Raw genomic sequence first — 12,513 nt, 5'->3', positions numbered from 1 at the left:
TTTTATTTTTTAGAAAAAGTCTTAAGCAATTTTGAGAAGATTAAATTAAACAAATAATTTCGATTCTCAAAAAAGAAAAAGTGATTTTTAAGGTGTTATGGTTTGATATAAGAAGAGTCCTAAACCATATGCTTTAATTCGTCAACTATATTCACTGGTCAATGCTATTTAAGTTTGATTTATTATTTTGAAGAGAACTCGAATCTTAATTAAGACCATTATCGTCATAGCCATACCACTACCACTACATATATCAACATTTTATAGGGCAGCATTATTTAACAACAAAACAAAATTAATAATTGAAGATTTTGATGAATAAGCAAATATTATTTTATTTTGTTTTGTCAGATTTTATGGCTTATATTTGTTTGATGATGTGTTAATTCTTTCCGTGTCTATGGAACATGAATTGTGTCTTTCATTTAATAATTATAACTTGTGGTATTAATTTAGGAAATAATTTTGTGTGAAAATCCAATTCTAGATCATGTATTTTTTTCTTTTTTTTTTAACATCATTATTAGTTTGTAATAATTTATTAAAAATTAATATAACTAAAAGTAATGCCAAAAAATCATTTGTCAAAAAAAAATGTTAATGACATAATGTTAGCTAGCTTTCTACATGCATATGATGATTATAATACATTACCGGGACAATAACGAGATTTAATTGGGAATCGTACATTTGTCATTGCACTACTATTTTGTTTTACTGTATTAATATTGAAAAACTTAATTACATTTATTATATAAATCTTAACATTTAAAAAATTAATGAGAATGGTTTCCTTTTAAAACTTATATATGGTTACTTAGTTTTTTTTATTAAAATAATATATAATTATTAAAATTGGAGATTATTTTGAGTAACTTATACGAAATAGTTAATGGGAAATATTTGGTTTTATTTACCTTGATACATAACAGTCACTCATTTTACTATCCATTCGTTTTTTCATCTTTTACCGAAAAATAAATACTGGGATCTCATCTTGTGAATGTAGTTTGTGTTTTGAAATACTTTTCTTGATCTAAAAAAAAGTAATTTTATGTATATTTGAGAGCATTCTAGTTAGATTATCAAGAGTTTTCGGCACGTTTGTCACGTTTGGTATGTCGTATTGTATAGTATTAGTTTAATACAACACTATATTTGGTATTCACTTGTATTAAAATGTTGTATTAAATTATATTATGTTTGGTACACAATTATATTGTAACGTATTAATTAAAACAAAATAAAATAAATATTTCCAAACGATATCATATGTGATACTACCCTATCCCAGACCCTGACCATGACCCTAGACCCCGGGCCCTGACCTCGACCCCGACCCTGAACTCGGTCCCGACCTCGAACTCGGTCCCGACCTTGGCCCGGACCCCAGCTCTGGCCCCTGCCCCAACCCCAAACCCCGACCATGAACCCCGGCCTCGACCTCGGCCCTAACCTAAACCCCCGACCCCAACCCCTGACCTCAACCCCAACACCCAGCATCCCCGGCTCCCGACCCCAACCCCAACCCCGATCCCGACCCTGACCCCAATGGGTATTCATTGGATCACATCCAATGTTTTTAGGCCTATCCGATCTAATTATCCATTGGAAGTAGGATTTTACAACTCATCCAATTCATTTAACTTGTCTCAACCGATCCAATCCGATCAAATTACCTATTGGATTGGATCGGTTATATCCATTGGATTGGATCAGTTTTATCTATTGGATGTGTCCCTTGCATATGTATTTGATCAAATTGGATCCATCCAATATTTTTTTAGCATTTATTTAGCTTAATGTGTTCAAATAATCCATAATATTATAAATAGAAAGACTAATTTGTTCAAAATGATACAACACCATACAAATACAACATAAATTATAAGCATAGTCCTAAAAAAATAAATATATTTTTAATTCATAACTATATTTTAAATACATATATATATACAATTGGATCGGTTCGATTTTATTGGATTTTTTTTCATATACCATCCAACAACCGATCCGATCCAATTTGCATCTTCAAAATCCGATCTGATTCGATCATAATTGTATATCCAATATTTGGTGGTTAGTTATACTTTGATCGGTCGATTATAATTGGATTGGATGATTTTGCACACCCCGACCCTAGCCCCGGCCCCGACCCCGAACCCCGGCCTTAACACTCGACCCCAACCTCGAACCCCATACCTCAAACTTTCACCTGACCCTGAACCTGGCCCCAAACCCGACCCATACCCCCAACCCCAACCTCAACCCCCAACATATGCCTCGACCTCCGGCTTCGAACCCTAGACCCCAACCCTGACCCCAGACCTTGACCTTGACACCCAACCTGGACCCCGACCCAAGCCCCAATCCCGAAGCCGATCCCGAATCCCAACCTCGACCCTGAACCCCGGCCCCGACCCCCAACCTCGAACCTCGAACCCTGAGCCCGAACCCTGGATCTCGCAACCTGACCCTAGCCCTCGTCCTCGACCCCAACCCTGAACCTGGCTCCGAACCCCAATCCCAGCCCCAAACCACGACCTGGCCCCGAACCCCGACCTTGGTCCCGACCCCTGGCCCTGACCTCGACACCGACCTTGATCCTTGACCTTAAACCCGGACCTTACCACAATACAACCTAATTTTAAAAATATTACAATACTAGCTAATATATACTATTTTTTATATATTGAATAATACATTTGATATTATATTAAAATTTGTGATGGTAATAATTAAAACAATACAAAATTCATTCCAAACATAGTATTGCACTTATTTAATACAATACGATATTCTTATGCCGAGTGCCAAACATACCCTTGATAGCTTTGGGATCTCATCCTTAGTTTGGCAGGATGGACTTGGCTGTTAAGTGAGATTACGGATTGAAGCTCACATATGGTTAAGTTACGCACATGGCTTAACACGTGCTATTATTTGGTATTAATCATCTTATATGTTTATGTTTTTTTTTTAAATAATCTTCATATATGTTCATGTTTTTTTTGTCTCATTTTTTTATAAAATTAGTAGTTTTTTTTTTTTGGTTTGGTGTGTTTAGTTGTAGGATGTTTATTTTATTTTAAATTTGGTTGGAATAGTATTTGAATTTGTTGTAAAAAAATACATGTTATGAAAATTTTTGTTTCTGTTTATTTAGTTGCTCTATATTGTTAAAGATAGATTGTTCAATATTTCAATGCAATTTTTTTTTTATTATTATTATTCAATCTTATTTTATTAACTATTTTGTTTATGCTTTTTTAACTTTACGGTGTTGTTTGATAATACTTAAAAAAATAGTTTTTTATTTAATTAATTAATAATTTAACAATTAAACATAAAACAGTGATTAATAACTCTATTTTTATTTATTACTTTTAAAATTTTTAATTAAAATTCATTAAATTTTGAAAAAATAATTTTTAACTTTCAAAATTTTTTTAAACCGTTTATGACTTTTTCGTTTATTTTTCAAATCAATATCTCATTTTATATTGTTAAACAAAAAATAAAAATAAAAGCTATCAAATACATTTATTATTTTTTTATTTTAAAATAAATAAATAAATAATTACCAAACATATTTTTATTTTTTGAGAATAAAGAAACAAAAATAAAAATAATATTTTCATTTTTGTGTTTAAAAAATTCAAAAACAAAATTTTTACCAAACACAACTCATATATATTTATGTTTCTTTTCTTTTTTATTATTTCTTTGTCTCATTTTTTATATACTTAGTAGTTTATATATATATTTTTGGACAATTCTCATATACGGGCTTCACTTTAAGCCCTACTGGTGGGGCTTTTCAGTGTTCTAGACCTGTGAACATTTTTTGGTGCGATTTTTTTATGACCGTGTATATTGTAGTTGTTTAGAGTATCCTGCAAATTTTCAGAAAATTTCAAATATGTTACTTTCCACGCACATAAAAAAAATTAGTCACGCGACATGTTTGAACTTAGTTTTCGGTATTGTAAACTATTCGAATTTTTTTGAAAATTTACAGGATACTCTAAATAGCTACAATATACACGGTTATAAAAAAAATTGCGCCAAAAAATTTTCACAGATCGAGAACACTGAGAGCCCCACTGATAGGGCTTAAAGTGAAGCCTGTAGCATAATTTTCTTATATTTTTTTTGGTTTGGTGTGTTTATTTGGTTATAGTAGCATTTGAATTTGTTGTCAAAAATCCATGTTATGTATATTAATGTTAACTAGCTTTGTACATGAATATGATGATTATAATACAAAACCAAGACAATAACGGGATTTAATTTGGAGATGGCTAGCTATATAACATAGATTATTTATTTATTGAATGATAGGTTTATTATTATTTTTTTTTTTAAATGATTGGTTTCTTACAAGCTTTATATGACAGCTCGAACGGTTAGAGAATATATTATATAGTCTCAATGAAAAATAAGAAATACTATTACAATTTTATGCAAAATAATACAAAGACATAATGATTGATTAAATAAGACTACTCAAAATACAAATAGATATAGAAAATAAATAGATGAAGAGAATGATAAGGACTACAACTCTAAAATAAAAGATACAAATAAATATGTAAAGATAAAATAGAAGAATAGAAAATAAAAGCAATAGTAGAAGAAATAACAAGAACAAAAAGTAAAACACTCTCACTCACACAACCAAAGTGAAGAGCATTGAGAATCACCAACTTGAACAAGATTTACAACATTTGCCCAAAAGCTTATTTCCCCATATCTCAAGCACTAGGGATTCTCTCAATATTAGAAATAGTTATTTGGTGTATTTCTAACAAAGTGCTCTAGTTGATAGAAAATAGAGTTTTCTTACAAGTGAGCATTATACTTATATTTATAAAGTTTTGAGACATCATTTGAATTTTAAATTACACTAACCTCCATGGTTGTTTCCAATGATTAATTGGATGTTTATAGAATTAAAAAAGAGTTTGTGGAGTTACTTGGGGTGTTAGAACCGTTTAAAAGGGAAAAAAAAGGTTGAAAATTGGCTGAACACATCTCTGGCCGCACCCACTAGCATGCCTGGCCGCGGTTGTGGCTCGCTGTCCCCCAGGCCGCGCCCACCAATGCTCTTGGCTGTGGCCACAGGTCATTTTCAGCTCGAAATTGTCATTTTTCCAAAACGTCCCAAATCTTTTCCCACATGATTTTGTAACCTCCAGATACCTAATGAGAGTTAAAAACATGTCTCCAACAACCATATTTCATAATGACTTTGTGAAATTCTATCTCAAATGTGTAACATATAATCTACACATTATTAGGTAATATTTGGGAGTTACAAATTTGTAACTCCAAAATATATCATATTTTGGCACACACATGTGTCCAATTTTGTGACTCTTAATAATATGTTACAAAGTATGACAAACTATATTTGTGTGACAAATCATATTTTATCACATTATTTAATATAATGTTATATTATATGAAATGAAATAACACAGACAAGTTGAATAGAACTTATTTTTCTATTTTTTTTTCAAACAATTGAAAAAATTACTAAAGTTCCCCTAAAAAAATTACTAAAGTTATGTACAGGTACACCTACTGGACAATCTACTCAAATTTTTACTTTATTTATATATTATTATTTCTTTGTCAAAGTTTGAAAATCAAATCAAATTAATATAAAGGACCCGGTCCCCTCCGCCAACTTTTTTTTCTTTTGACCATCCCCTGATTTAGGGGTGGTTTTAGTTTTTTTTTTAAACCACAACTTTTTTTTTGACACCAACGGCAACTTTTTATTTTTAACAATAACGTACACAATCACTCTTTTTCTATCCAAAAATTAGTTCAATAAATGACAATTCCCAATAAAGTCCTTTGACGAAAAAATATTTTAAAGTCGATGAGTCAAATATACGGATCTATAGTTTTGGAAATATATATGTATATAAATACTTTGGCCAAAAAATTGAAATAAAATTTTAATGGCCCTCCCATGTCAATCACATGGTGATGTATTATTGTATTTTAACTTTATTTTAGGTTTAACTAAAAAAAAAAAAATTATTTTAGGTTTTTATCGGAGAGTAATGCCACGTTAGCGAACTCTTACACGTGGCTAAGGTCTACTTCGAAAATCTTATCCCTTGAGAAGGAGGTCACAAAGGATGTCAGTCCTTAATTACTTGTGACTCGAGAACATGTCTTTGGGAGCTATTCGCAATGTATGTCAAAGAGGCTCCCGAGCACCTCATTGGTAGCCTACTCATATACAAACTTCTCAGAAGCTAGAGAAGTCACCCAAGGAGACACATTAGTTCATTTCCCAGAAAGTGGGACCCAGGAGCAGTATGTTTGACAAATTTGCGCGCCCACCTACCTCTAACATAATGACTTGCCACTTTTCCATGCACATTGTCAGTCGAGTGGTGGCACTACCTCTTATGATTGGTTAAATAATAGTGAAATTGATTAGGCACGAAGAGATGCTAAAACCATAACAGTTTCGTTGAAGTCAACATGTGAGAGTTGACTTGTGGTATAGTCATCTAAAAATCATCAGTTTAGGTCCAAAGTGTTTATTCAGAGTATATAAGAGTACCCAAAAAGTTTGGAGGCCTTTGGGGATGTTTTGAGACAAGTTTTGGGTCACCAAGTTATAGAGGCCTACGTTGTGTCGCCTCTGGGAGGAACTTTATTAAGATTACTAGTTTTCTCCAAGATTTTCATCAAGAAAGCTTGACTTGTATGAAGATTCAAGGCTTGAGAATCCCAATCTTATTCCATTGTAGTAGCTTCAAACAGTCTCAAGGAGGAGGCTAAGAATAGATATTTTTGGACAACAAATCTTCATTTATGTCAAGCCTTGTTCCATTTTGTGATTCACATAAAATCATAGACTTGTGATTTTATGTAACTAATACTACAAGAAGTTTGATATTTACCTACATATATTTATTGATAGGTAAATATATATTTTACCCACAATTATTTATTGGTAGGTGAATATTTGTCAATAGCATATATTTGAAAAAAATATTATTACCTACTGTTGACGCCGTTTTTCGTCAATAGTGAAAGGAGAGCACGTAAACAATAACTGATAATGACCAATTAAAATATAACAACACAAACACACGATTTTTACATGGTTCAGCAGTTAAATCTGCCTAGTCCACGAGTCTCTGTTATTAAACTCAAGATTATCTCTGAAAATTCTTAAGCATGAATTCTTCAAAGTTTTCTCTCAAGGTTTAGAATTTCGGTCCATTACAATGGCGCATGACCTCTCTATTTATAGAGAAGGCTGCAGAATACTATCCCACATATTTTGGGTAGTTACTCTTTTTGTGTAAATAAAATAAATGGCTTTAAATGCCTATAATCAGATATAAAAGGAAACGTCCCCTGAAGACCAGGGGACGTATAACTGACCAAATAATATCCCACGATTCTAGGGGATTTACAGTAATAAATGAGGATTACATCTCGTATGGACAACACTTATAGATATTCAAGGTTTTTATCATATATCTCCAAGGCCTTAGCTTCCCAGGTTTCTTGTCAGCTTTCGAGCTAGAGACATCTCCCGAGGTCACATGGCTTTCGAGATCGTTTGTGCGTCGAGCTCGGGATCCCTGATCCGAGGTCATCCCTGAGGATGGATGCGTCTCTGGAGCTACCTTTCGAGATCATGACACTTCGAGGTCACCATATTCGAGGTCATCTATGTCTTGCAGGCTCGATATTTAGTCCTGGAGCATACTCTAAACCTCACGAGTCCAATTGTTTGTGAATCCAACTTTCGAGGTCACATTTAACATGGCTCGAAAACTGGGTACAACATCTTGCCCCCTCAAAAGTATTTGTTCGAATCCTAAGAGAAGGAAACTTTTGAAATACTTTCCTCGGGAACCATACCGTCATACGCTTTTTGAAAATGGACACGCATCAGCCAGATATTGCTCATTTTTGGTACTTGAGTACCTTGGAAACATGCCCACGATCATCCATCTGCCACCTTTTTGGTGCCATCTTGTCATTGATCCCCATCCGTTGGATCTAGCAAGGATTTCGTTCAACGCCGCGGATTAATCCCCTTTTTCCACCTATATATGTGAGACCCCATTCATCATCTTCTTCTTTATTTTCGTTCACCAGGAGCAAGAAAAGAGATAAAACGAAACCAGAGACCTTCCTATAAAGCTTCTATCCCGTGCATGTTTTCTCGGCCAAAGAAACAAAGAAACCCTGGTTTGTTCGAGTCCGTGAGTTCTTATTTGCAACCTCTCCTTCAGTCAACGATCTCTCTGCAATCGCCATTGTTGTGTAAGTATGCAATCTTTGTTTTCCATTTTGTTAGTTTTTGTTCATGCTGTTCTTGCTGTGTATGTGTATGTACTAGTTTACATCCTTAGCATAATACGATAGGAGGTTTCTATCCGATAGGCTCTTGGCTTTTTTTAGACTCCCAACACAGAATTTACATCACTGGTTCATATCCAGTTTTGATGTTTGAGCAAGATTCCTGTTTTCTGGGTTTTAAAATTTTAAGAGACGTTTCTTGTACACCAAGATTTCGGGTAAAAAATATTGGCCTTGACAAATGCACGAAACCCAAGGCTGCCTTTTCTGGTTAACCGCCACTCTTTTTTTCCCTTGATTTTCGGGATTTTCAAAAAAAAAAATATCCACTCTCCTTCCTTTCTCGTGGAACGCACGTCCTGACTCTTTAATAAGGGCCTTAATATATAGCTTGTTTTGTTCCTAAACCCCGAGCTCGTAACTTCGAGCTCGCAACTCTTGCATGCATGGCCCTCACCATTTTTTCTTTCTCGCTAGATGTCACAGAATCTAGAAAGACGGTGGGGGTCGTTGCTGGCAATCCCTTATGAGCCAAAAACCCCGAGCCCAGAATCGTTGTTCGCCCGGAATCAACGTCGGATAAGGGAGTACGAGCTTGCGCGCGAGCAGGAGGATATTCGAGCTCATTACCGCCGCCAGATAGACGAGGTCATAGAGGGGAAGAGGAGAGTTCTTCAGGAGGCCCTTTATCTGGAATCCAATTCAGGACCTAGGCCGATTCCCCTCGACCCTGCACTAAAGGTCACTGTCGCATACCATCCAGGAGAGCTCCAATTTTCACTAATGGGGGAACCTTCTTCCTCGCAGCCGAGGAGAGAAATGTTTGAGGCCGAGCACTATTGGAGCTCGGTTACCATAACTAGTCAGATAACTGAAATTCTGGCTTTCCACGGCCTCAGCCTGTCAGGCTCCTTGAAGTGTCGAGCTCCGGCTGACCATGAACGAAGCTGTTTCGCCCCTAGGGGCCATGATGCCAGGTTAAAGTACGCGGCGTGGAGCCAGGAACACATGAGGGCGGGAGCACTGTTTCCCTTGAAGTCTTTTTTCAAGGACTTCACGGATTTCGTTGGGCTGGCCCCGTTCCAACTCAACACCAATTCTTACAGGGTGTTGTCTGCCCTGAGGTCCTTATACCACGAGATGGGGTGGAAAGGACCTTCGCCTCAAGAGATTTTGTATCTCTTTTGTCTGAAAAGTAACCCCTCCCGAGCTCGGGGAGGGGATGGCTTTTATTATCTCTCGAGCTATCCCAAGGAGAAGAAGGTCTTTGAAGATCTTCCCAATCATCCCCTTGATTTCAAAAGGGCCTTCTTCTGGACAGACGGTCTGTCCCCGTCTCGACACTACTCGTTCAGGCGGATTCGTAAGTATTCTCGTTATCTTTATTTCTGTGCTCGAGATTTTAGCTCTTAGATCCGTACTTAGTAGAAATATGTCTTGTCTTTCAGCCAATTTTCAGCGTCCCACTCCTGACGAGACAATGAAGGAGCATAGAGAGACCCTGCTCCAACTCCCCCATGGCAGGAGGTCTCTCTTATACCTTTTACATGAGGATAGGCTCCGAAAGTGCGGACTTTTGGGGGAGGGCCAGTCCACCTTTGACTGGTCCAATAAAAAATATGAACACTGGGAGCAGGTGCCCCTGCCCACAGGCGCCCTTCCTCTGAGGAGAGAAACGAGGCCACCACTTCCAGTTCGCCTGAGGAGTCCGCTATCGGGGAATGAGGCTAATGATGAAGCCTCGAGCTCAAATTCAGATGAAGGTAAAGTCCTCCCTACCTCGAGAATGTGGTCCCCCACCTTACTAAAACATAAGCCCAATAGGTTAGTCTCATGCCCACAGGATAGATACCACTTCTACATATGGAGTTGGGTAGATGACTGTGTCCATAGATTTGATAGTGGGCTCGGGAAATACGACACCATGTATACCACGGATGAGGTGTGGAACGGGATAGCTGTTCAGTACGGGACCAACGATTATAGGGACCTTTCGAGGTTATCACCCACATATAGGGAAGGCACTCCCCCCGCCTCCTCTGAAGACGGGGGAATTTCATGGTCCCCAAGCTCGAGCTCGGGGGAGAGTTCCAGTTAGGTTTCTTCTATCATCACTTTATATGTCTGTGATACTGAAACAACTTGTATGCTTCTCTTTTATTAACTCACTCTGTGTTGTGACTTGTGCAGGCAAGATGGACTCCGACCTCGACAACATCATCGAAAGTGGTGGTGCCAAGAGGAGCAAGCGTCCCAGAGCGGGGTCGCTGAAGACCGACCGGCTGGGCAAGGGCCTCAAGAGGTCCAAGAAAACCCCTCCTCCTGCTCCGCCGGTTTCGAGCTCCATCGCTGCGGCGACTTCCCAGGCCGGCGCTTCCACAACGGCGCCGTCCTCGCAGGTTGTCGCCTCTACAGTGGCGTCGACTTCGCTGGTCGGTCCCTCCGTTATGGTTGAGTCCCAACCTCCTGTGGTGGTTCAGTCATCCTTAGGTCCGCCTTCTAGAAGGCCTTCTACTTCTCGAGCTCAGAAGCTATCAGTTTCCACCCACATGGATGCATATGTGGTTGACAATGCCGCTGGGTCCCATGGATCTATGCTGGTCTCGGATGTTATGTCCCGGATCAGCCAGAGCTTTGGCAGTCTCGAAGCTCCCCAATGGCAATGCTTGAACAATACCCAAGACTGCACTGTCCTCTATGAGAAGAGTATCGAGCTTGCTGCCGCGGTAAGTATCCTTCTATAGTCCTTCTTCTTGGTTATAATCACACAGACTTGGTGTTAATGATGACTTTTTCTTTTTCAGTCTCTTGCCTTTACCACCCAGCTCAATTATAAGTTGAACAACGAGATTCATTCGAGCAAGTCTCATGCTCAAGAGGCGAAGGATCTCCACCTCAAAGCGAGCGATGATCTGAAGGCAGCGAATGCGAAGCTTGAGGCAGGAGCCAAGGAACGTGAGGACATGGCCACCGAGCTAGGGAAGCTGAAAACTGAGCTCGAAGAGCATAAGAAGGAGATCACCCAGCTCCTGGAGACCAACAAGAAGCTTGAAGAGGAAAAGGCTGCTCGGGAGGCCATTTCGGAGGGAGCCCAGGAGGACAGCCATGCTATTCGTCCTGAGGAATCCGGTGCTGCTGATGCTAAGAAGGCCAAGGAGACTCCTCTTCCTTAAATCTGATCTCGGGGAAACCATCTATTGGGGCTGCGTCCCCTTATTTTTGTAATTATTTTAATTTATGCCCACGGGGCTGATACAATTTCTTTAAATATTACTTATATATGCTTTACATTTCTTGGCTCGAAATATTTTGCACATTTTTTATGGATGAATCATTTATGTTTATTTATTCATACAAACATATTGTGGATTTAGGTTCGAATCTCAATGCATTCATGCACAGTTTGTTCAAATTATCCGCTTCCGACCTCGTTTTTTTTCAAAGTCGGATATTACTTTAATCATGAACCCAAAAGTACTTATATGGTATGTAATGTGAATGATTTGGTTATATCTTTTTTGCTTAGTCACTTTTCCTCATCCTCGGTTTTCATTCCAAGGTTAAGAGTTCGAAACTATTTTTCTTTAAGACATTCCAGCCTCGATCTCGACTTATCCCGAAGTAGGTTTAGGTTCCTACTTATCGTCGATTAGTTTTTTGGCTGGTTTGTTCCAAACCTATTGAGTTTGCACATTTGGTTAATTCCAAACGTTTTCTGTTTTTGATAATTCGGTTATGTCCGAACTATCTAAGCTCGCGCATCTGGTTATATCCAAATGCTTCATGTTTTTGATAACTCGGTTATGTCCGAACTATCTAAGCTCGCGCATCTGGTTATATCCAAATGCTTCATGTTTTTGATAACTCGGTTATGTCCGAACTATCTAAGCTCGCGCATCTGGTTATATCCAAATGCTTCATGTGTTTTTATATCTCGGTTATGTCCGAACTATCTAAGCTCGCGCATCTGGTTATATCCAAATGCTTCACATATTTTTTATTTTTTAAGCTGATGGTATATATACCAATGATGCCCTCTTAATATCCTATGAGTGTGACCATAGGTTATTCAATTAAGAGAGATTGCAAAAATAAAAAATAAAAAGAGATAATATACTGAATGAAATAAATCTTTATTTGATGGTAATCAAAAGGCAA

The sequence above is a fragment of the Humulus lupulus genome, chromosome 8 (genome assembly GCF_963169125.1).
Source record: "Humulus lupulus chromosome 8, drHumLupu1.1, whole genome shotgun sequence".
NCBI classification, from domain to species: Eukaryota; Viridiplantae; Streptophyta; class Magnoliopsida; order Rosales; family Cannabaceae; genus Humulus; species Humulus lupulus.
The sequence above is the reverse complement of the archived record's forward strand: the minus strand, read 5'-3'. Positions refer to the sequence as shown.